Source organism: Hibiscus syriacus, unplaced genomic scaffold, assembly GCF_006381635.1.
Source record: "Hibiscus syriacus cultivar Baekdansim isolate YM2019G1 unplaced genomic scaffold, ASM638163v2 tig00111837_pilon, whole genome shotgun sequence".
In the NCBI taxonomy this organism is placed as follows: Eukaryota; Viridiplantae; Streptophyta; class Magnoliopsida; order Malvales; family Malvaceae; genus Hibiscus; species Hibiscus syriacus.
The window spans coordinates 4,675,266-4,698,714 of record NW_024063194.1 but is presented as its reverse complement, the minus strand read 5'-3'; the positions used below and the strand labels follow the sequence as shown (position 1 = coordinate 4,698,714).

At 33.0% G+C, this 23,449-nt stretch overlaps 1 pseudogene; it reads right to left on the bottom strand.

Moving 5' to 3' along the window:
• Positions 1–21,393, bottom strand: part of LOC120171935 — a 45,590-nt pseudogene extending 24,197 nt beyond the window's left edge.
• Between the last annotated feature and the right edge of the window lie 2,056 nt (positions 21,394–23,449).

Here is a 23,449-nt window from a genome sequence, read left to right as displayed (position 1 = left end):
CTTGACATGGGTGACAAAAGAGAAAAAAATAAAAAATTTTAGGTTTCGGGTTTTATAATATGGTAAAAATAAAGAGAGGGTAGAGACACAAAATTGGTTCACTAATGGATATAAATGGGAAGGAAATTTGGGTAGAGAATTGGTTAATCCTAAGTCCCCTAATCATATTAAAGCATCAAGTTCGATATGTGATCTCGATATGCATTTAATCACAAGTTCCAAAATGTAAAAATTAATCTGGTACAATCAATCAAACAAATGAGCAAGAATGCAAAAGTATGCTCATTTAGGTTCAAATCTCACAAGAAAGTGTATTTTGTTTCGAGTCAAGAAACATTTCATCCAATAGATTCTTGGAACATCAAGCAAAAAAGTTGAAGGAAAAATACTAATCGTGTCATTTTTACTATCATGCACCCTAAATCCGATAAAGACTTGATCACAAACTCATAACGTAATCAATGGAGCAAAGCAAGATTCAAGATTAATAATAAGAGATTTAAACAAATCAATCAAGGCAACTCAATTTCAAGCATGTAAATAAGGGAGCGATAATTCAATGTTAGTGTTCTTTAAGTTCTCTACCCCTTCAATTCCAGCATATTATTCCAATATGTAAAATTAAAGCATATAAGAAGGAAAAATAGAGATACTCCCCGTGTTTAGTGATGGCCGCAACCTCGACCTCAACGAGAGGTACCTGAGTGAAGGTAGGAAAAATCATGGTAAGATTGGACTCGATGGAGTTGAGAAAATCTTGCATCTTGTTAATTTGATGTTTTTAATTCAGTCGCAGATCATTCGTCGACGCCGGTGGTGGTGCATGTCTTTGAAGAAAGACACGCTTGCTGCGAGGAGTGATAGTGGTTGGGGTACAATGAAAATTGCATCAGGTGTGCTGGCAAGTAATCTCACCGTGTCTAAGCATCACAAATTTAAACCATCCATAGAAAAAGCATATGTAAATTGTTCAACATTAAAAGATAATGGGAAAAGTCTAGATGCAAGATGAGTCATGTAAGAGTCGAGAATCAATGGACGATTAGAGTGCACAACGCGCTCTAAAACCCTTGCAAATCAAAATCCTAGATTAACTTTGATACCGGTAAGTATGCACCATAGGAAGAACAACTCAACTTTTCTCAAGCAAAATGTATTGTGTTATGCCCCGAGTAGTTGTATTTAAGAAACCGGTGAATGTAGCGAAGCATGGGGTCGTAGATGTGGCATCCCTTCATTGTCTATGCATTTAAGATTTAACCTGCCAAACCGGTAAGTATAGAATAGGCGTAGTCGGTTTCAAAATCATGTGGAATCTCAAGCAAAGATGTCAAATCGCTTTGGTCCGTGACATTTTTCACAAACCCCATGGAAAAATTAAATTCAGAGATTGAAATCCTAAAATATTATCCTAACAAGCGAAAAGAGATAACATTTAGGGAATTCACACTAACAACTTAATGCTGAAAAAAGTTAAATGTGGTATAAAATTCAAGAACCAATTCATAGTACGTTCTAAATTTAATTTCAGGATATAAAGTCCAGCCAATAGCATTGAAGTAATGTGTAATGGAATGCAAAGTATCTAAAGTACAAGTAGGAATGTACTTACAAACTTAAAAGTTTCGATGCCGAATATCGTTGAATTGAATTTTTCTTCATCATTGAATTGAAAGTACCATTGATATTCGTCTTTGTTCGGTAAGGTATGATAATGTGATGATGAGCATGAGGCCAGTGAGGGTTGATGGTCAGGTTAATGTGAAGGACCGACATCGTCGTGTGGCTAAGAAGAATGAATGGAATGTGATGTTTGTTGTCATCTTTGGTTATGTCAAGAAAGAAATGGTGGAGGATCACAGATTGAATCGGAATCACTTGGTTCAAGATTAAATTCCGGAGCGACAGATTATCGACGTCCATCAAGATTAACCAACGGTAAGGAACTTGATTTTCTTTGACTTACTATTTTCACCATCTTAAAATTTTGCAGCAAAGAATTAAAATGGAAAAGATAGGTGATGAAATACTAACGGATGATGCACAAGCGACAAGAAGCGGTGACGGTGTCGTACGATTAACAATGGTGGTATTGCACAAGGTGGAGGCAGTGGTTGTTAGCGTATAGAAGAAAATAAGAGGATATAGTTTAAAGGTTTTAAAGAAAATAAGGAATGTATTTGTAATTATGGGATTAAAAATAAAAGAAAATACATGTTAAATAGAATGGAAGAAAAAGAGTTTAGAATCAAGTAGAAGTTTTATTGGTTTAAGGATAATAAAAAAAATAAAGAATGAGTTTTAGTAAAAATAGGATTGAGTAGTTTGGTTGGTTCAGGAGTTTGAGGAAAAAAAATTAAATATGTTTAAAAATAATTGGATTGTTTTTGGCTAAAAAGGTCGTAAAAAGATGTTAGAATTTGTTGGAAGTTTGGATTGAGGGGCGGCAAAGGGGGTCTTTGGTTTTAATAGGATTTTATTTACCTGTGTCGGATTGCTAACGTGTGATGCATTGCTTGATTCTTCAAACGAGATAAGATAAAAAAAAAACACCATATTTCTTTAAATTTAGCTTGAAATGAATTGAATAAAACTGAATAGGATTTTATTTACCTATGTCGGATTGCTAAAGTATTTGAGATATCTAAAAACTTCAAACAAAAATGAATATGTATGAAAAAAATTGAAAATAAATTTAAATTTAAATGAAAATGAAAATAAAATTAAATAGAATGGGATGGGATGACTCCCATTAAGCGCTTTATTTAACGTCATCTTGCTCGATGACCTAGTTCAAACTACAGGTTCTTCTAAAATAATATCCTCGATCACACATGCTTGATTATTCTCGTAGTATGGCTTTAATCGTTGACCATTTACTTTGAAACAAACTCCTAAATCATCTTGAATTTCAACTATGCCATGGGAAAATACTTGAGTCATGGTAAAAGGTCCTGACCACTTCGTTCACAATTTTCCTGCAAAGATTTTCAATTTAGAATTAAATAGCAGAACTTTATGACTAATATTAAAAGTTTGAAATGAAATTTGATGATCATGAAATTTTTTAGTTTTATCCTTATAAATCTTAGCACTATCGTAAGCATTGCAACATGTTTCCTCAAGTTCTTAAATGTGTAATTTTCTTGCTTCGTCGATTGCATCCATCTCCATATTGAATTCTTTAATTGCCCAGTATGCTTTATGTTCCAATTCAACTAGTATGTGACATGGCTTATAATAGATTAGGTGATATGGAGACATGTCAATGGGACCTTTGTAAGCAGTGCGATATGCCCATAAGGCATCATAAGTTTAAGGATGATAATTTGTGGTGATTCGTTGAGTGACTCCATATTTCTTCATTAATGTCTCATTGATATGATTGATAAAAATGTTTTCCTCGATCACTAATTATCACCCTTGAGTTTTGAACCTTGAGAAAATATAATTTATTTTTAGAAATTGAGCAGTAGTTCTAGCATCATTATTGTGAGTAGCTTTAGCTTCTATCCATTTTGAGACGTAATCAACGACTAGAATTATGTAACAATTTTCGAAAGATGAAACAAATGGACCCATGTAATCAATACTGCATACATCAAATATTTCTTAAACATGTATCGAATTAAGAGGTATCTCGTTCCGACAACTTAAATTACCTACGCGCTAACAATTTCTATAAGATTTATAGAACACATATGAATCATGAAAATGTTAGGCCATAAAAATCCACATTCAAGAATTTTATCTGCAGTTCTTTTGGTCCAAAGTGTCCTTCACATGAATAAGAATGGAAAAAATACCTTGCTTTCGGGAACTCAACAATGAATTACCTGATTTGAAAAATGTTTACAAAAATATGGATCACCCCAAATATAAAATCTAGATTTTCGTTAAATACAATTTACCTTAGAATGGTTTAGATCGGATCAAAGTAACCCAGTAGCTAAGTAATTAACCATGTCAGCATACCATGGAATAGTTTTTTCTTGCGTCAAAAATGATGTTCCTCAAGGAATTCTTCTTGAACTTGCACATCAAGCTGAGATATGAGGCAGTGGCTTAAATGGTCTGTGACTAAATTTTCACATTCTTTCTTGTCTTTAATTTGAAGATTAAACTCTTGTAAGAGTAAAATCCATCAGATTAAATGTGGTTTTGCCTCTTTCTTATTTAGCAAATATTTCAAAGATGCATGATCAGAATTAACAATAAAATTAGTATCAAGAAGATAAAAATGTAATTTATCCAAAGAAAAAATAATAGCAAAAAGCTCATTTTCAATAATTTCATTGAACTGAATCTAGTGTCCTAGACATATAGGCAATAACGTGGGGGCTCTTTGTCGAATTCTGTCTTAGTACGACTCCTACGCTTGAATCGTAAATAAGTTCTCTTTTAAGGATGCCAAAAGCTTCTTTGTATTTGTCGTAAAAATCAAAAGGTGTATCATTTTCTAAAAGCTTGCAAAGCGGTTGCGCTATCTTAGAAAGATTCTTTATAAACCTGTGATAAAAACATACATGTCCACGAAAAGAATGAACTTCCTTCATAGTTTTAGGGTATGGAAGTGAGTGAATAATATCAGTTTTGGCTTTATCGGCCTAAATTCCATCAGCAAAAACAATGTGACCAAGAATTAAACCTTTATCGATCATGAAGTGGAATTTTTCATAATTAAGCACAAGTTTATATTCAAGACATCATTTTAACACATTAGTTAAATTCAAGAGACTGTCATCAAAAGAATTACCTTATACCGTAAAGTCATCCATGAAAATTTCAATTCATTTCTCTACGTAACCAAAAAAATGCTAAACATACATCTCTGGAATGTAGCATGGGAGTTACATATGCCAAATGGAATTCATCGATAAGTGAACGTACCAAAAAAACATGTAAACATCATTTTCTATTGATCTTCCAAATCGAATGGTATCTGAAAGAAACATGAAAACCCATCTAGAAAACAACAGTGAAATTTACCAGCGAATTGTTCAATCATTTGATCAATAAAAGTAAATGGAAAATGATATTTTTGAGTAAGTGAGTTCAACTTCCTGTAACCGATACAAACTCTCTATTTATTCTGAACTAGTGTAGGAACTAGTTCACCTTCAAAAATTTTAACTTCCATCACTCCAATTTTCTTAGGAACCACATGGGCTAGACTAATCCAGTTATGTTGGATATTGGGTAGATGATGACGACGTCTAAAATGTTTTGAATTTATTTCCTCACCACCTCCATCATTGGAGGATTAAGACGCCTCTGGCCTTCTCGGGATGACTTTACGTCTTCTATAATTTAATCTTATGCATGCATGTCGATGGACTAAATCCTTTGATGTCGGCTATAGTCTATCCGAGTGCTTCCTTGTGAGCACGTAAAACTGTTACCAAGTCTTCCTCTTCCTTTTTTAAAGTTTATTTGAAATAATAACCGAAAGGGTGGCGTATCTCCTAGAAATGCATATTTGAGATGATCCGGTAACTATTTAAGCTTGATTTGTGGTGCCTGCAAAACTGAAGGTTCAAGTTTATATTTAGATGGAGTTAGGTGTAAATCAGAATGAAGAGACAAAATATTTTCTGACTCCCTGATTTCTTCATCGTAATTTTCTAATTCCCTACACAAATCATCATATAAGTTAGTCTCAACAAAAGCATCAACCAAAGGTTCAATAACATCAATGAAATCAATTCTTGTAACATTATTTGGATACTTCATCGCTATGTAAACATCGAATTTAACAATCTCACAATCTAATTTCATAGTAAGAATTCCACTTTTAATGTCAATTTTGGTTTAAGTAGTGCTTAGAATGGTACGTCAAGAAGGACTTCAGAAGAAGTGTTATTTCAATCATTTTCCATGTCGGTAACATAGAAATCAGATGAAAAAATTAACTCATTTGCCTTAACAAGAACTTTTTCAAGAAGCCCCTCTGGATAAATTATAGATCTATCAGCGAGTTAAATCGTTACCCTAGTTGTAAACAGAAAGAAGCATAACATTAATTGAAGCACCAAGATCACACATAGCTCGTTTAATTCCTACCTTGTCGATTTTGCAAGGTATAACAAACATACCTTGGTCCTTTAATTTTAGTGGAAGTCTATGTTGGAAAATAGTTGAGACATTCTCTCATAAATTTACCTCTTCATTACTGGTAAGCCTCCCTTTGTTTGTGCAAAGATCTTTAAAAAAAATCTAGCATACCGTAATACTTTTCGCATTACTTCAATAAGTGATATATTATTTTCACCTTTCAAAAAACTTCAAGAATCTCTTTTTCCTCGGCTATTTTGTCGCGTTTCACTAAACTCGAGGGAAATGGAGGTGGCGTGGCATAGGGAGATAGAGGAGTTGGCGTTGAATCTTTGTTTTTTATCTGGGATTGTGTGTTAACTCTCGCTTTCCCTCCTAAAAATTTGTTTTCTTTCTTTTTCTTTCTCTCACACGTCACATTCTTCTTGATTTCTTTGGGATCTTGGTTATTCTTTTTCTTTCTCTTTATTTGATTCTACCACAACGTCTTTAGGTATTGGTACGACCACGAAGCCTCTCTGAAGTGTGATGTACTAACGTTTTCTCATGGGCTTGTCTCAATTTGAGATGCTAGTTTTCCTTGCGATTCCATGCATCCCACAGTCTGAGCCAATTACCCACTTTCTTATCCAAATTCTATAGATGTACTTCAGTTCAGTTTTGAAACTTCTCTCAATACAGTGCCAACCGCTCTACAATGAACTCTAGTGAGGGTTTTAGTAGTTGGTACAATTGTTGAGAAGGCCTTGGTTTATAATGTTGTTGTTGAGGAGGCCTTTGGGTCTATGCATAGCTAAATTTGAAATGGTCCCTCCACCCCAGATTAAATGTATTTGTGTTAGGATTGTATGGTCTCTGGGGAGGTCCTAAAAATTTACAATTGTGTTGACTTGTGCGACAAAATCTTCTTGTAACATCAGACAACAATCTGTGGGATAGTATGAAATTGTGCATATCTTTTAAATTTTAGATGTACTTATTTTACCTACAACAAGAGTTTGAACTATATCAGCCAATTTTTCAATTTTATTTTCCAATTAAATTATACTTATATCGTGAAATCGTCAAGTAGGTTCACTAGAAAAGCCAAATTGTTGAGAGTTAACGGCCATAGTTGAAATCAGATTTCTAGCCACGTTTGGAGTCATATTAACGAGTGCTCCTCCACTAGTTACGTTAATCATGTTCATTTCCAAAGGAAGTAATCTTTCGTAAAAGTATTGAATGAGTGTTTTCTCTGCCAGTCCATGTTGTAGGCAATTAACATAGAGTTTCTTGAATCATTCCAAGTAGTCATATAGTGATTCTTCATCTTTTTGTTTCTCTGCTTAGTCCAGTAGCTTTTTGAGTAGAGACGAACTTATCATGAAAAAATTGAGTCATATCAGCCCATGTATTAATAGAATTATGAGATAAATAGAATAACTAATACTTACCAAATTCTGATAAGGAGAAAGAGAAAGTACATAGTTTAATTCAGGATTGAGCTTTATCCGGGTACCGAACCTTTTTCTATGGATCCGTAAGAATGACTCTGACTGAACTGCAAGAATTAAAAGCCCAACTGTAAGAACTACTTGATAAGAGGTTTGTAAGACCTAGTGTTTCTCCTTGGGGAGCACCTATTTTTTGTGAAAAAGAAGGACAGGTCTATGCGATTATGTGTCGATTACCTTCAGTTGAATAAAGTCACAATAAAGAACAAATATCCTCTTCCTAGGATTGATGATTTATTTGATCAATTGAAAGGAGCATTGGTGTTTTCTAAGATAGACTTAAGGTCGGGATACCATCAATTGAAAATCAAAGACAATGATATTTCAAAAAAATAGCTTTTCGAACTAGGTATATGCATTATGAATTTGTAGTGATGCTATTTGGTTTGACTAATGCACTAGTGACATTCATGGACTTGATGAACCGAGTATTCCAATATTATTTGGATCAATTTGTGGTGATATTCATAGATGATATCTTGGTATATTCCAAGTCAAGAGAAGAACATGATATTTATATTCGAGTAGTTCTTCAGACGCTTCGCGAGAAGAAATTGTATGCCAAATTGTCAAAGTCCAAATTTTGGTTAGTCGAGGTTGCTTTCCTTAGTCACATAGTCTCCATAAAAGGCATACGAGTAGATCCAAGAAAGAACCAAGCTATAGTGGATTGGCAATCTCCAATGAATGTTTGAGGTTCAGAGTTTCTTGCGATTTACCAGTTATTATAGACGGTTTGTGAAGAACTTCTCAATGGTATCCTTGTCGCTAACTAAGCTATTGTGAAAGGATGTGCCTTTTTTTGGACGAAAAAGTGCCAAGAAAGTTTTGAAGGGCTCAAAAGAATATTGACAAAGGCCCCTGCACTGGTACAACCTGAGTCTGGAAAAGACTATGTTGTGTTTAGTGATGCATCTCATAATAGACTGGGGTGTGTGTTGATGCAATATGGTAAGGTTGTGGCTTATGCTTCAAGACATTTAAAGAATCATGAGAAAAATTATCTGACGCACGATTTGGAATTGACAATAGTTATGTTTTTAATTGAAAATATGGCGTCATTATTTGTATGGGGAACGGTGCCATATCTATATTGATCGCAAGAGTTTGAAGTATTTATTGACTCAGAGAGAATTGAACTTGAGGCAAAGAAGGTGGATTGAGCATCTAAATGATTACGATATAATTATTGATTATCATCCTGGAAAGGCAAATGTGGTAGCATATGCGCTAAGCCGAAAGAATTTTACATCTTTACGGACTTTGGATGCGCAAATGTCATTGAATATAGATGGTGCCTTAATTATGGAGCTTAAGTTAAATCTGATGTTCTTGGATCAGATTAAATAGCTACAAAGTCAAGATGAGAAATGCTTGTTGAGAATGGCACAAGTCGAAAAAAATAAGACTAAAGACTCCGAAGTAAGAGATGATGGATGTCTATATTATAGGGGAAGACTTTGCGTTCTGGATAATGATGATTTGAAGAAAGATATTCTTTATGAAGCACATTATAGTCCTTTGACGATGTATCCCGGAGGTAATAAGTTGTATTAGGATTTTAAAAGTTTTTATTGGTGGCCTGGTATGAAAAGAGCAATATCGGAGTTTGTGGCGAGATATTTGACATGTCAGCAAGTGAAAGCTGAACATCAAGTACCCTCTGGATTACTTCAACCGATATCTATTCTGAACTGAAAGTGGGAGCGAGTTAGCATGGATTTTGTTTCAGGGCTACCTTTATCGCCTGGTAAAAAGGATTCCATATGGGTTATTGTAGATCGATTAACCAAGACACCTCATTATATTCTGGTTCAGGTAGATTACTAGATGGATAAGTATTTGGAGTTGTACATTAAAGAAATAGTCAGGATGCATGGAGTGCCAATATCAATAGTGTCCTATCGAGACCAAAGGTTTACATCAAGGTTCTGGAAGTCGTTGCATGAGACATTGGGTACCTGATTGAACTTCATCATAGTTTTTCATCCACAGATAGATGGGTAGTCAGAGTGAGTCATCCAAATACTTGAGGATATACTAAGGGCATTTGTGATTGAGTTTAAAGGATCATGGGAAAGGTATTTTCCTTTAGCCGAATTGACGTATAATAACAGTTACCAGTCAAGCATTAAGATGGCCCCGTATAAAGTATTATATGGGAGAAAGTGCCGTACACCATTAAATTGGTTTGAATTGAAAGACCGATACATATTTAGGCCGGATTTTATTAGAGAGATGGAGGAGAAAGTAAAGATTATTCAAGGGAATCTCAAAATAGCTTCGGATCAGCAAAAAATCTTATGCTGATTTAAAAATAAGAGAAATTGAATTCCAAGAAGGAGATAAAATGTTCTTAAATGTGTCGCCTTGGAAAAAAGTCTTGAGATTTAGGCGAAAAGGAAAGCCGAGTCTGAGATTTATTGGACCATATGAAATTTTGAAAAGAGTCGGATCAGTAGCATATCAGCTAGCCTTGCCTCCGGATATGGACAAAATTCACAATGTTTTCCTTGTATCGATGCTCATAAGATATCGATCTGATCCATCCCACGTTATTAATCCAGAGAAAATAAAGGTCCGAACGGATTTAACTTATGAAGAAGAACTAGTGCGGATCTTGGATAGAGAAATCAAAGAATTGTGCAACAAACAAATTCCTTTAGTTAAGGTACTCTGGAAAAAATCATAATGTTGAAGAGGCTACTTGGGAAAGAGAGGAGGACATGAGAATGCATTTTCCCTACCTTTTTGCTTCAGGTATTTATCTAAATTTGAGAACGAATTTTCTTAAGGGGAAGAATTGTAATATCCCAAATATCAGATCAGGGACTATATCGAAAAGATTTGAAAATATAAGATTTAAATTTAATAAGTGGTAAAAGATGAGAAAAAGGATTTGGAATAGTGTTTAGACTAAATTGTATCAATAGATAAGTTAAGAGGGTATTTTGGTCTTTTAAGAGAAAAATGAAATTAAAAATAGATAGGGATTTTAAATAGGAAGAAAGAGGAAAGTAAAGTATTTATACACTTCTTCTTCTTCTTCTTGACGTGGGTGTTCACTCTGCATTAGCCTAAGGTAAATTTCCATTAGCTAGTGTTTTCGTTAAATTATGGGTTGATTTGGTAACATTAAGTGATATATATGCATAAGGAAGGATTAGATGGGGTTAAAATGAGGAGATAAGGGAAATAATGGGGATTTTATAAAATGGGTTTTGAAAGGATATGTTAATATATGAGTGTTTATGTATGTTTTATGGTAGATTTGACTTGTTATAGAGGAAAATAGGAGATTAGAAGCATTGGATAAGATTAAAAACACATTAAAAAAATGGTGTGATTATTAGAACTTATGTTCTTGGTAGATGTTAGATGTTTTATGAAACAAAATGAAGGAAAATTTGTATGGATAAGTAGAGAAGAGTTAGATAGCATTGTTGGGTGTAAATATAAAGAAATTTGGCCCCATTTGGCTAATACTCGGGTTAAAAACTGTAAAATCTGAGCAAGGGTATCGATACTGATAGAACAGTACCGATACTATAGGCTAAAAGAGGATGAATTTGCTGGATAGTATCGATACTGATTCAATCAATATCGATACCGTTGAGGCAGTATCGATACCATAGTAAGGGTATCGATACCAAGCAAACATTGAATCTAATATTGGTATCGATAGCGTAAGGGGGTATCAGTACCATAGTATGGTAGTATTGATACCAGGAAACATCGAACCTAATATTAGTATTGATACCAGGGTAGAAGTATCGATACTTTGGAGCCATAAATGTTAAGAATAGGTTGATATTGAATTAGAAAGTTAATAATATATCCTTTTGATTATGGCTTAAGTAAGATGGTTAGGAAATATTCTAACATTTGGTATGGTACATATTTTAATGGATACTTGAATAGATCGGAACCAAACTCCCTAGACAAGCAAAACTAAGGGCAAAGGCAAACTACCGGAGTAATCAGCTTTACTTTTTGGATACTTAGCGAGGAAAGCCAGGTGAGTACATTTATTGTATGCAATCTATTTAAGTATAATATGCAATAAAAACAATTAGAATGTTTAAATTTTAAAGTACGTTTTACAGTAGTTACTAAGTTTTATTTAATGCATAGAAAGAATTTTATGAATGAGTTTTAGAGTTTGAACTGCTCTAAAATAGATGATTAAAAGAATAATGCATATGGGTGCATTATTGGCATGAAAGGATGCCTTAGCTGAAATGCATATGGGTGCATTATCGGCATAAAATAATAATGCATATGGGTGTATTATTGCCATGAAAGGATGCCTTATTTGAAATGCATATGGGTGCATTATCGACATAAAAGAATAGTGCATATGGGTGAATTATTGGCATGAAAGGATGCCAAAGTTGAAATGAATATGGGTGCATTATCAACATAAAAGTATACTATAATTACAAATGTATAATGGTGTATAATAAACGTGAATGGATGTTACTAATTAAAATAAGGAATAAATACCTATGACTATGACAATTATGAATGTAATATAGTTTAACTAAAAAGGATTAAAGAATCCTTGAATAATATACAATTCTATGTGAATCAAATAATATGACATACTTATGTGAACATAAAGGTTTCTTTACAATATTGTATCTCACTAAGTATATACTTAACGTGTGTTGCTTTCACGCATAGGTAAAGCGAATATTAATCTAGTAAGGAGTGCAGCCACCTCATAAGATATCATCCGTTAAGGTTGACTCACCAGTAACATTAGGACAATAGTACTCATTTTGGAACTTTGTTTGGCATGTAATTAAATTTAACTAAATATTATGAAATATAACTTAATGATTACTACTTATTATGTTAACTTATGTGGAGTTAAGTTTTGCAACAAAAATTTTAAAGTTTTCTTAAATACGATTATACAGATTTGAAAAATTGATGTGACATCTAGATTCATATACGGAAATGTATATTGTATATGGGTGTTACAAGACAACTCTCCTCCCCAACGATAGATCAAAACGTCAATCAAACCCACGCACTCTTTGGGTTGAAAGTGTTGAGATGTTTGAAGGAAAGGCCAATTGTCAATCCTTGATTGCCGAAAATCAAGAAAGAAATCTAAAGGTATGAAGTACTCTTTCAATTCTGACGAAACGAATTGTGTCATCGCTTAACTATCTGTAAAATAGAGGTTTAGCTAAGCATGATGGAAATCATACGTAGCATGTGGAAGAAAAAAATAAAAAAAAGAAGATGAAGAAGAAAATAATCTTTATAAAAATCCCAACGCTAATTAAAGCCAAGAAACATTACATTTGTTAGGCTTCACCCTGATATGTATTTATAACTTGAGAAAACCTAAAGAAAATAAAATACTAACTCTTAAGAACATTAAAACACTTAATTCATAATTAATTAATAGTAAGCTAAAATCCTAAGCAAACTAAAATCCTAAGCAAACTAAAATCCTAAGCAAACTATAATTTTAATTAATCAAATAATAAAATCTCAAACATATGAATTTAATTACAACTTTTAATTCTTAAAGAATTATGGTTTTCCCAGCTTTCCTCCTTTGAACTTGTTGACTGGATTATTTTATTGAAGTTGGCACCAGCTTGATTCCAGAAAATAGGAAAAATCTACTTAATTTACCTTTTAGTTATTGTTTCATGGAAAATAGAGTCATGCATAGATTTGAACATGAATATCCCAAATTAGTACTATTAAAGAGGTAACATGGATTAATTAATAACAAAATATTAACAAAATAAAACACTCATCAATGTCCACAAAGTTGAACATCACTTGCCCTCGATTGAATTTGAATTATCTGGGCAAAATTGGGTCTCTACAAACCCAAAAATGATTTTCCACAAAAAAACCTAGAAATAAATGAAGACCTATAAGGATCTATTACACATCAACTTTTGAGTCGTGCATCACTTGCATTCAACTAGTCAACGTGTCATGAACTTTCTCATTTATGCTTTGCACTTGTTGGAAGCCATGTTGTATCATTATGTTAAGAATATGTGTGCACAACAACGAACATGAAATAATTTTCCATTGCAAAGAAGTCTTCCATTTATTGTAAAATTGTTCTTTAATATCTTAATACAAGAATCATATGTCAAAGAATTGTCCACTGAAATTGTGAAAACCTATAAAAGAATCAAATAAAAATCTTTTAGTTATATAATAACAACAAAATGATAAGCACTAATATGTTAAAATAAAAAAAAATTAAGCATACCTACTTTATCTTCAATTTCCCACTCCTTTAAACATGTTAAAATACAAGAAGCAATATCAGCACCTTTTCTTAGAGGCGACAAATGAACAAAGTTGAGTACCCGCTTTTGAAGCTTCTAATCAAGATCCACAAAATTAGCCTTAAGAGGCGACAAATGAACAAAGTTGAGTATTCGCTTTTGAAGCTTCTAATCAAGATCCACAAAATTAGCCTTAAGAACTACGTATTCAATTTTTTGTGGTTTAGACTTCAACAAATCCATCGTCAAGCTAATTCGATCTACTTCAACAAAGTTTTTAACTTTTTCTTCTCAAACTCATAAACTTTGAAAGAGTCGCTTCTTATAGTAATTCGAGAACTACTAGTCCATTGTGACATTCCTTGTTTCATCATCAAATTAAATCATTTCTCCTCCACAATATTAAAAGGATTCTCATGCATTGTTATCCAATGAGTCATAGCCTCTCTCATTTTCAACATGTTAATTTTAACATCATGTAAAGAACATTGATTCAGATTGATTCATACTGATGCTTGAAATAAACTATAATAAATTAATTAATTGTTGTTGCTTAAAGAACATTGACTTCTTTATGCAAGTATCTAAATGTCGTTTCAAATGAGAGGTGCTCTTAGATTTCAAAATAGAAAGAGGATGTTTTCACTACTCACACCTTATTTTCCATTGTTTGTTTATGATTTCAGGTTCTAAGAAATCATCCCACACCTTTGATCTTCTTGATCTCTAAAAGGTTTGGAAATAATTTTCAACGTTAGCTTCTTTTGTTGTGGTATCAAGCTCTTCTTCTTCATTAAGAACATCATCTCCATTAGGTTCATCATCAACATTCACAAAAAATTCTTCAACTCTTGAAATACCAATGGGTGTTGAAGAACTTTTTAGTTAATTGGACATATATAAAAATATAAATAACAATATAAATAAAAATGTAACGAAATATTTGTTCAAGATGAACAAACTCATAATAAATAATATATAAATAATAACAATTAATGAACAATTTTTTCTTAATCGAACCTCATTGTACAAATCAACTTAATAATAATTTCATTTAATCATTTCTGGATACATGAACCATTATTCATAGCATACAATTCAATTTTGATTTTTACAAACCGAGTACTTTATGCTAATTATTATTATTATTATGGTTCATAAATTATGAAGTTAGTATCTAAAGGGTTACGGTAGATAGGCTAAACTTTACTCGTTTACTTTATTTCTATTTAATTGTTCAATTCTCAATCTAAGCTTTACTAATAGCGTTTACTTTATTCTCATTTAATTGTCCCAAGCCTCAACCTTTATGCTATAATTGAAAACCTAAAATTATTTTTCGACATGATATATATTGCTTTAGTTCCACTGCAGGAAATTTTGAGATTGCAAAAAATTCAAGGTCTAAGAGCACTCAACGTAAAAAATAAGTTATATGTCTACTCGTATGGAGTAAGACTATATCCACTAGAGAGCATATATATATATATATATAATAGCATTTGACCACTCTAAAATATGGATCCTAAGAAAACAAGTTATATTTTGTGAAAGTGAAAATTGGGAATTCAAGGAAAAAGGAAAATTGAAACAATATAAAAGAAAAACTTACTAATGCATGAAGGCAATCACTAATGACGATGGACCAAGAGACCGACGAGTGAATATATATATATATATTGACCACTGTAAAAATTCGATCCTAAGAAAAGAAGTTATATTTTTGTGAAAGTGAAAATTGGCGATTCCAGAAAAAGGGAAAATTGAAACAATATAAAAGGAAAACTTTTTGATGCATGAAGGCGATCATTGACGACGATTGCCCGTAGAGACCGACGAGTGAATACAACAACAAATGGCGTTCGATAATCTGACCTACCGTGAAGAGTTTAGAAAAGAAAACTCGTAGAGATGGAGTTTAGAACCCTAAAACTTAAAAGAAAAAAAGAAGAAGAAAGCTAACCAATGTATAAAGACGTGATCAACAATGATTGGTGAATAACGACAACGATGATCAACTATTGATGACAGACCGGCTACTTCTACCACCGAGTGAGAGATTAAAAATAAAAGTCCAAAGTGTTAGAGTTCAAAGGTCACTCGTAATGTGTCAGATTCAAATTCAATTTAATTTTTTTACCTACTTTTTTTTTTACTTATCTTATTTTTTTACTTAACTTAAACTTAAGAGACTTGGATTAGTTTTTCTAGTGGGTATCCTTAATTCTTTTGTTTCTTGAATCTATCCATTCTGGATCCAAAAATGACCCCTCCAACAAAATTTTCAGATTTTAAGACACATTCAATTTCAATATTCAAAAATAATAATAATATAGAAATATAAATTGCCAAAATTAAAAAAATAAAAAAAACAACAAATTAGAGGGGGTCCGTCCCTTCACCTGATGTGTATTTATAGCTTGAGAAACCTAAAGAAACTAAAATACTAAATCTTAATAACATTAAAACACTTAATTTGTAATTAATTAAGAGTAAGCTACAATCCTTAATAAATAAATAAATAAAATCATAATTAAAATCCTAAGCAAACTAGAATTCTAATTAATTAAATAATAAAATCTCAAACGTTTGAATTTAATTACAACTTTTAATTCTTAAAGAATTGTGGTTCACCCAACTTTCCTACTTTGATCTTGCTGACTGGATTATTTTATTGAAGTTGGCATCGGCTTGATTCCAGAAAATAGGCAAAATATACTTAATTTTCCTTTTAATCGTTGTTTCTTGAAAAATAGAGTCGTGCATAAATTTAAACATGAATACCCCAAATTAGTACTATTAAAGTGATAAATTAATTAATAATAAAAATATTAACAAAAAAACACTCATCAACATTCACAAAGTTGAACATCACTTGCACTCGATTTAAATTGAATTATCTGGGCAAAATTGGGTCTCTACAAATCGAAAAATGATTTTTCACAACAAAAGGTAGAAATTTGAGCTTTGATATTAGATTGAATTTTTTTTTTTGAGTATTTAGCATTGTTTATGGGATGAAAAATCATTTTTCCATTGCCAAAAAATATTCTCAAACTGGTCCTAAAAAAAGCATTGAGGAATAGTTTAGTATTACTTTTAAAAATTAATTTAAAAAGTAATGTAAAAAAGGTACTTTAAAAAGTATTTATGAAAAATGCAATTTAAAATTTAAATATTTGTGATTATAGTTAAAAACTTATTTTGAAATGATAAAATGTCAATTTTAGACATTATGTTATAAATTAAAAATATAGTATTTAAATTATATATACACTTATTATTATTATACTATTTGAAGTATATCTACTTAAACTCTAATAAATATATATATATATATATATATATATATATATTATAATATTTCATTAATAATATTTTTATATATGAACTATTTTATTAAGAAAAATCTGTTATCAATATTGTTTAATATGTGGATTTAAAATTACTACGAAATAGTAATTTAGATATTTATTTTGATAATATAAATAAATAATATATATACCGACAATAAAATTTTGTTAAAGTTCTATCCATTTATATTTAACAATAAATTCGAACATTAATAAAAATAATAATTAATAAATAATTATATATGTATGCATATTAAATTAAAAAATTAGTTAAAATTAAATAATTAAGGATAAAAATATAATTTCACCCAAATTTTCCATAGAAAAAGCTAACCATTTAAGCTTTTTGAAAATTGGTTGAAAATCATTTTGCCAAACCTTTCTTAAGGGGAAAAAACATTTAACTAATTTAATATCATATAAACTTTTTAAATCAATATAAAACTTCTTGAATTTTATTAGTGGATCCTACCTCTTTGATGTAAAAATGAAAGTAAGAGAATGAATCTTATTTTAACCGAAGTATACTTTTGACCCTACAATCTCAAAAGAAATATATATTTTAAAGCAAAATTCATAAAATAACCCCAAAAAAAGACGGAAAATAAAGATTGTAAATCAAAGGACCATAAAACTAATCTCTTTACACAACAATACAACACATGAAGCCGTTCTGAAATGTCAAGCAGCAACAAAGCAGATAGCAGCAAACTTATGGGACTCAACTGGTTTGAATGTGATGGCAGTGGTGATGGTGTAGGGCTTGGAGTTCCAACTGCAGTAGCATTTTCCTTCGTGCATTCGTAATTGCACCGAGTCGGCGGCACGACTCGATAAACTCCACTGCTGGTTAACAAGTAAATGTCTTTGCTATTGTCCTCACCAAAAGAGAAAATGTAACCCAATGCTGCACTATCACTTCCTGGCACATTGGTGCATTGTAAAGGAGAGTCTATTGCACAACCGAATTGAACCGTGCTCGTCGAAAAGTTTCCGCTGTTTTCCGGGTCTTCAGTTGCTGCCCAGATTGCACCAGAATACAAATCTGCATACAGGTATCTTTGAAAACATACACAATCAATAGCAAGAACTAATTCGAGATAATGAAGGTAAACATTGTCATCTGTATGCAAAAACCTACTCCTTTCCTTACCTTCCATACATACAAGGATTGGTTTCGGATCGGTAAAAGTAGCCTCCTATAATTGAGGCTGATCCTATTTTCTTGTTTACTTCAGAGTGATTGTATCCCATAACTGGGAAAATAGGGTTTATGGAGTTTGCAGATGTGTTCCCTCCAGGTGATGATTTAGGATTAAAACGATAGGGACCCTCATAAACACGCCAACCGTAATTTCCACCTTTGCTGATGATGTCAACCTCTTCGTACAAATCCTGTAGATTCATAAACTTCGAAATATCAGCACTGGCAAAAAATATTCTTAACTCGGAATTTGATCTAGCATATTACACGCCCTGCATTTTAGTTGCATCTCAATGAAACAAAGACACTGGTGATGGTAACCAAATAGAACATGATATCAACAGACAACAGGTTAAAGCTAAAGACATCGTTGGAACTTCAAAATGGTCTGATATCAAACAATTTGTAAGAATATCAAACAATTGGTTTTCTGTCCATGGTCAGAAGAGAAGAATCAAACCTCGCCGACGTCGCCACACATAAAATAGGAAGGCCTCTCTGAATCGAAACTGCAGCGCCAAGGATTTCTGAATCCAAGAGCCCATATTTCAGGCAGCAAGTTTGAGTCTTCGCTAAATGGATTGTCTCTGGGGATGTAGTTTCCCCATAGACCAAGTCTATTAATCTCTGTTGCACCTAGAACAGCATTCTGAGTGTCAATTGAAATGAATGCCATATAGCAAAGTTCTTGAAACATTTTAATTGCTTTAAAATTGCAGGTGTAAATGAATTAAAACTGGAACGCACTTGGTATATTATCTACATCAAGCCTCATGTTTTTGCCAAGAACTGATTTCTTGTTTTGAGCGAAATTGTTCGGGTCACCACCACCGCCACCATCCCCCATCATAAAGTATAGATACCCATCTGTAGGTCCAAAAATAATCTGTCCACCATGTTGAGAAGTATAAGGAAGTCCCATAGTGAATATCCTTCTCACTTCTGATGGCCTAGCATTTGCTGCCTGAAAAAGGGTTTAATTCATTTAGAATATTGGATCTAAAATGAAGTTTCAAGTGCATAAAGATGTGTACCGAGGAAGACTGAACTGAAGAACCGTTGGCAGTATATTCTGCAATAACACTTTGATACTGACATGGCTGAGCACCATTGTCAGTACCGAGCTTTGAGGGATCACAGTTCACATCCGAGTTACAAGAACATCTTCCGGTGCATCCAGGTGATTTACCCTTATCGCAATTGAATGAAGCAAAGAATCGACCATTCCGTGCGAAGTTAGGATGAAACGCTATCCCCATCATCCCAAATGCAGTATCAAAATGAACTTCATCAGTAAGATCTATGAAGGGGTTGGATTCATCAAGCTCCAACGCTCCTCTTGATCCCACTTCAGGAATAGTCGCCAACCAAATCTTACCTTGTTGATTGGAGAAGAATGCACGGTTTGATCCGTCGGGGTGAGCAGCCATATCCAAGTAACTCCCATTCCCAATTTTCTCAAGGCATAAACCATGTGGAGCACTAGGAGTTCCAGTCTCATTTAGTTTAATGGGTCCGCCATCATAGCAAACTGACCCATTAGTTGTTGCTCCACCAAAAGCATTACAGAAAACAGTTTTGGACTGCCAAAGTTCAGTCAATTTGTTGATGTTCGAATTGATAGGTGCTCCAGCTTGCCCTTGCAATGAAGGTGCAAAGGGGGAATTCAACACAGATACATTTTGACATGTATCCCACACATTAGATCAGAAATCACTTGTTGCTTGGTTCGACTGAGATGAATTTGCTGAAACTGTAGCGTTGCAAAGTAGAGGCATCGGTCGAGGCACGGAATCAACTGTGAATAAGTTCGCTGAAAACGATCACATCTCTGGAAATCATAAACAGGATGTAAACTCAGAAAAACCTTTTTCTGACTGAATAGAGAGCCTCATCCAAGCTCATTAAAGAAGTTTCCTTTAAGCAAATCGATCCTAGTGATGAGGAACCAGAACAAGTTACCAGTTGAGTTATCATAATACTGTTTTTTCTGTAACATTAAACTAAAAAAATCCATCTATTTCTACTAGGAAAATTAGAAGCATCTATTGGTAGCCAAGGGGATTTGATTGTGCACTTGGAGATTCATTTTTCTCATCTTTCACATTATTAGAGCCCAAGTGACAGTAATCTATGTTACTTAGACATCAGGAATAAGCGTCAGATACAATAATCATCACCTCATCAAGAGGGGAAAATGAAGAATCTGCAAACCTTTTCACAAACACTCTGGTTACATGAATTATCACCTCGACAAAAGATTAATAGTTTCACGATTTGCGAGTAACTGAAAATACTACGTCAACTAAAAATTCCCTTATGAAGTTGCAAACACATGCTGTCGATCAAGAACTCAACAGGAAAACACCAACACAAAAAATTCCATTTCAGTTGTGCATGAAGGATCAAACAAAATGATTAGGTTAGGGAGGAGATTTCAAGCCTATATCAACAGCCATACACTAGAAAACAATGCAGTGTTTAAATGAAAACTCATATTCCACTTCTAAAAAAAAAATCATTGATTTATTCTAGATGACTACAACAAAATCTAATGAATCAAGTGTAAACAATAAAAGAAATGAAGTATTACTGCACAGAGGACTGATTGCAGAAGTGAGGCACAGCCAGAATCAGAGATATTCATAGCTTGAAATTGCTTTTGCAATTGTGAATCTTGAGTGGAGTTGCAGCAGCTGCTTCCATTGTAGGAACAAAATTTCAATGGAGTCTTCAAGGCGATAGGCGCCTCTACATCAAAAGAAAAAAAAAAACCCAGGAAGACACGTTAATAAACATATAGAAAATTAGTCTATGAAATCGAAACAAACAAGTTTGAACTTTGGGTTAAGAAACTTACCTGAATTTGTGCACAAAGGAAAAGAAGTGGAGGGATAAAGAAGCAACAGCAAGTTGAAGAAGATGAACACAAGATTAAGAGCAGAAACAAGTTTCATTGAACCAAATTGAAAGAGAAATTTGGCCATTGATATGACACCCCTTGTTTTATCTACGCTTCAAAGCATCTCTGATTAGGGGAAAAAAGGCAACTGAAGTTGACTTCAGCTACAAAACATGTTCCCAACTTCAATACGATAAAGGGTTTTCTTCCTTCCTGGCATCTCAACATTCTTCCCACTTAACCATCGATTCATATATCAAATCTCTTTGACTCAGCTTGCTGAAAGATAGTCTTTTTTTTCCCCGAAAATCATTGCGATCTTTTATTCTACATCAACGGGAATATTTTTTTTTAACAAAACTCATTGTTTATTTATTTATTATTTATTTATGGTAACTATCACTTTTATTTGTCTTTAGTCATTCAATTTTTTTAAATAAAATTATATTTTTATTTTATTTTAGTCAATCATTATTAAATAATTAATAAAATATTAACGTAATACTTTTTATTTTTTATAATAATATAACATTTATTTTATGGTGACATATTAACATTACTTTTAATTTTTAAGTAAATTATATGTTTACTCACTGAACTTTATTCTCTTTTCTATATCATTCATCGTACTTTTAATTTTTTTTAATTTCTTCACTAAATTTTAGACATTAAATTTTTTTGTCACTCTATGTTAATTATCTAACGGTTTTATGATTTGGTAACTTAAATTATTTTTTAGGTGTTTTTCCCGAAAAATTACCGGTGATCGGTATATTTATCGATCTAACACTGGTCAGATTATATTTACCGATCTAACACCCGTAGCAGTAAACGCGCCCCCTGCCCCGTTCTATATGTTGATTTGGTACCACGTGGGGTATAGCGCGCCCCCTGTACCGCTCTATACGCTGACATGGGTTACACATGTGTATAGCGCGCCCCCTGATCCGCGCTATACGCCACGTAGGGGTATAGCGCGGATCAGGGGCCGCGCTATACGCCGTATCAGAATTATATTTAACGCGGCCCCTGGTCCACTCTATCGCGCTATACGCCACGTAGGGGTATAGCGCGGATCAGGGGCCACATTATACGCCGTATCGGAATTATATTTAACGCGGTCCCTGACCCGCGCTATATCTTTTATGAATAATTACATATAGCGCGGTGTAGGTACCGCGCCTTATATGGTTATAAATACCCTCCTCCGCCGGTTAAGTTTCTCACATCTCCTGGCATCTCTCCTCTCAACTTATAAATTAATACAACAATTCCGTCAACGAGTAATAATTCAGGCAATCTTCTCATATTTGATTTAGAAGTTCGTGCGATTTTTCGTTATAAGGTAATTTTGTTATAATTTTTTTAATTATACTTATTGTTTATTATCATTATTTGAAAAAATATTATACTAATTATTTTCAATTAATTTTTATGTTTGTAAAATTAAAAAGCGGGAGCATACGTCGAAATAGTTTTGCGATGCATGTAATAATATAATATTATATTATTTAAATTATTTACGTTGATGTGTAAAAAAATTTATTGTGTTATATTTTCGTTCATATATAATTTATTTAATCAGGTTTGTTTCAGTTATTTTTTTTGCAGATATAATATTGCCGCACTTTTAAAATCAAAGAATGGCGCGACTTTCAGCTATTGTTTATTATGATGGTGAAATTCGAGAAGATGAAACCGGCGTTGTTTTCGTATCAAATGAGAGTGTTAAAATATCATTCAAGAGAAACATAACTCTTGAGGACCTGATAACGAAGATTTCGAGGAAGATTCATGTTGGAAGTAGTAGAAGAATGTCGTCGTTGCAGTATAGATTTCCAACATCATTGTTGCCATTAACTTATACAGCGTTCGAACTTTCGAACAATGATGATGTTCAAATGATGGTTGAAGCTCAAATTAATTATTCAGACGTTGCTATTTAGATGTATGCACATTTTGTTCAAGTGAGTGCTGTTCGGGGTCAATCATTAAGCTCCCACTATGGGTTGGCTGAACAAGTTGATCAAGTTGACAATCCGACTACAGTAATGTGTAATGATTTTAATGCAATAATGGGGAGACATTCATCTGCAACTCCTTACGATATGTATCGAGGTGGGTCCACGAACAATCCGTATGGCAACACCATGTCCAGTTCA